The sequence below is a fragment of the Glycine max genome, chromosome 3 (assembly GCF_000004515.6).
Source record: "Glycine max cultivar Williams 82 chromosome 3, Glycine_max_v4.0, whole genome shotgun sequence".
NCBI lineage: Eukaryota > Viridiplantae > Streptophyta > Magnoliopsida > Fabales > Fabaceae > Glycine > Glycine max.
In genome coordinates, this window is record NC_016090.4 from 28,619,686 (window position 1) to 28,623,214 (window position 3,529).

At 35.9% G+C, this 3,529-nt stretch overlaps 1 long non-coding RNA gene across 2 annotated transcripts; it reads left to right on the forward strand.

The window, feature by feature from the left end:
* Positions 1-327: 327 nt before the first annotated feature.
* On the forward strand, positions 328-2,643 carry LOC106798319 (uncharacterized). Of its 2 annotated transcripts, XR_001387698.2 has the most exons (4): positions 328-860; positions 941-1,599; positions 1,692-2,299; positions 2,381-2,643. It is a non-coding gene; the product is annotated as an uncharacterized lncRNA (long non-coding RNA). The 2 variants fall into 2 exon arrangements; XR_005890844.1 differs by having other exon boundaries at positions 329-1,599.
* The last annotated feature ends 886 nt before the right edge of the window (positions 2,644-3,529 follow it).

Consider the following 3,529-nt stretch of genomic DNA (forward strand, 5'->3'; position numbering starts at 1 on the left):
AAATTCTTATGAGTCATTTTTAAAAATTTTTAAATGTTGTTATGTATGGTAAAAAAAATTTCTTGTATTTTATTAAAATTCAATTAGCGTTATTGTCATATGGATTAGTTCGTATAGATTGTCAATCCGTATGAATCATACGGATCCATGATCTGTATGGTATTTTTTTAAAATATTTTTTAAAAGTTTTTTTTAATAGTGTTATGTTTGGTAAAAAAAATTGTAGTTATTTTTAATTTTTTTATTTTAGTGATTTTGTTAAAATAATTTAGTGTAATTATTTTTTAGTTTATTGTAATCATTTGTGAAATTTAATCATGTATTGAAATTTTATTATGTATGGACTTATTTGGTTAGTCTTGTTGATAATTTTTTATTTATTTATATGTTAGTCTCCCTTTTTATATAATTTGACTAGTTTTTTTTATTTAATCATGTATGGTAATATAAGATTACATTAGATTAGATTTCCCATATTAAGAGTAAGATTAGATTAGTAAGATTAGATTAGATTATTAAATATAAAAAACACGATAATTATTATGCAGATAATGGTTAGAACTAGAGGCCTTGGTTAGGCTTTAGGCCAAGCAATAGGAAAAGTCTTGGGGAGGAGAGATGCAAGTGATGATGATGCCCCCTAGCGGTGAAAGCCTACTGCATCAGCCCGTAGACAGCGATAACAAGAGCGTGTGGTCAAGGACCCTGCTACGGCCGCAGAGGAATTGAATGAAGAGCAGCCAGAAGCACCTGTTGAAGAAGTTGTTACTGATGTTGAGGGTTTTTCAAGCGGATCCCATGACACATCAATTCTCAGAGATTTTGAAAATCACATTGCTTTCAGAGTCTGGAATGGAGAGGTGTGTAATTTTTAAAAAACATAAAGAACGTAATTTACTAGTTAATAATTTTTTTACATCATCGATATTATTGTTTGTAGGAACGTCCTAAGTTGAAGCTATCTTCCCATGAAGGAAGATGGCTAAGTTCGGGAGGCCTGCTCCAGAGATTAAAGGCCTTGCGGCGGTCAATGGACTAAGTCCTTTGATCGTCTATTCCCTAGATACGGGCGATTGGAGACTAATATATGCTTTTATGGAACACTGGCATAAGGAAACTAACAATTTCCATTTGCCCATCGGAGAGGTGATTATCACCTTGGATGACTTCATGTCGTTATTACATCTGCTTGCTGTAGGGGTGTTCCACAGCTTCGAGCTACTTCATGTCGATGATGTTATCGATACGTTGGTGGAATTACTCAAGGTCAGCACTGTAGAGGCGAGAGCTGAGACGATTCAGTGTCATGGCTCTTATGTTTGACTATCGTGATTGCATGACGTGTATGAGATGAAGATCGAGGCATGTCACTAGATCGTAGCAGTGCGAGCGTATTTGTTGCATCCTCTTGGATGCACACTCTTTGCTAACAAGAGTGCCACACACGTGCATGTTGTATTCTTGGATGCACTACGTGACTTGACACAGAGTGAGGGTTACACTTGGGGCGCTGCTGCACTTGTGCACATGTATGATAATTTAAATGACGCATCCAAGAGCACGGCGAGGCAGCTTGCAGGATATATCACTCTATTACAGGTTAGTTAAGATGTTACATTAAAAATTTCATTGAAGTTAAATATTATATGTTGTCGTGTATTTTAATGAATATGCTTGCAAAATATATTTAGTGTTGGATCTACGAGCATTTTCCGTCCGTTGGTTCCGCTGTTCCTGCCAAGGATTATGATGAAAGGAGACCATGTGCATGTCGATGGACCTCTGGCAAGACACTGCCCGTTTCCATGTATCGCAGGCATAAGGATAGACTGACCCCTGACGTGGTGTGCTGGATTCCATACGACAACCACCATTCATTTAGAGAATTTGAGGTCATCTCATTATTTTCTGGTCATCTCAGATGGGGCCCTTGACGATCATTCATTGATCGGAGAGGGTTGTACGACAGTTTGGCTACATCCCGACTATTTCGCCACATCCTGTTGTGTTTTCACTCTCTGTTGAAGAAATTGATGATAGATGGATGTAGTTTGGTGAGCACATTGCACCTGTAGGGCAATTATGTGCAGTGCCTGGCCACTGTTCGCCAGATTATATGGATTGGTTTTACATGATCTCGCACTCATTCATGAGTCCAGCACAGCTAGAGGATCCTCTTAGAGTTCCGCCAGTTTAGCAATATGAGGAATTTGTTGAACCAGATATGTGTCAGCAACCGATGGCGGCAACAACATCTAATGAGGCAGACGTTGATGTGCATCATGTTCGACATGTAGTGGTAATATTTTTTTTTGGTATTTGTTGCTTTCTTTAGTATTTTATTACTAACAATTGTTATGTTTTTTTTTTCACTTGCTAGGATGGCTTTGTAGCAATTGGTGATAAGTTGGAGAGGCTACTAAACCTGAGGATCCTGACTGAAGAAACAGAAGCCTATACTGTTGTTGAAAAATGTATGGGCCTCGCAAGAAGCTACATTGGCCAACCAACTATAGGTCACAGATCGAGGCGAAGGCGTCGTACGAACAATCATTGAAGTTGTTTTATTTTTGCCTTGTATATGTTATTTATAATTTTTTGGATAATTTATTTATTTGGTACATTTATTTTTTGACAGTGAAATTTGGTTATTTATTCGGAATATTTTTAATTTTGTGGATAATTTATTTATTTGGTTAATTTTTAATTTTAATGATTATGTGATATAAATTTTTGTGATTCGTTTATCGTTAATTAGCCGTTAATGTTGCGTTAAGAAATAAATTAATTCGTGCAACAAAAATAAATTACGCATGTATGAAACATCGTTGTTAAACTTGACAACACAGTGTGAAATGCATGCGTATTTTTAAAAGCAATATATGTCTGATGCAATATAAAGCGTGACACGACATTGGGTTTCTTGACAACACAAACAAAAATTTGCGCGCGTGTCTATTATAAAAAAAAATTCAAGCAGTCTTAGTGAACATCATCTATATATATCACACCAACACTTAAAAAAATTAGACATTCTCTCCCAAACCAACTTGACAAACCAAATTTTACAACAAACTATGGCATTTTTGGGAGAAACAAGCAGTCAGAAGATTGTGAACTCCAGATTAACTTTTATTTTTTCGAATGGATCGATTATTCACAACGAAAATGATGTTTATTTCCAAAGTTCTACTCCAATACCCATTTGAGTAGCTAACGATTGTGGTTTTCAAACGCTAAAAAACAGAATACACAATACCTTTCAGCTAACCGACGATCAATATTTGGACGAAATTTACTACCGACGGCCATTCATAGATGCAAGTAACCAATTTCGCTTTCAATTTATGTAATTGAAAAACGATGATGATGTTAACACAATGTTAATGTGTAATCATCAATTCTCGTGTGTTGGTCTAATTGATTTATTATGCACCATTGGTAGAACACTGATGATATATTAAACTTACTTCAAGCCACTATGATCCCTACTTATGATGCCTTGCTATATTACAATGGGAGGTGGAAC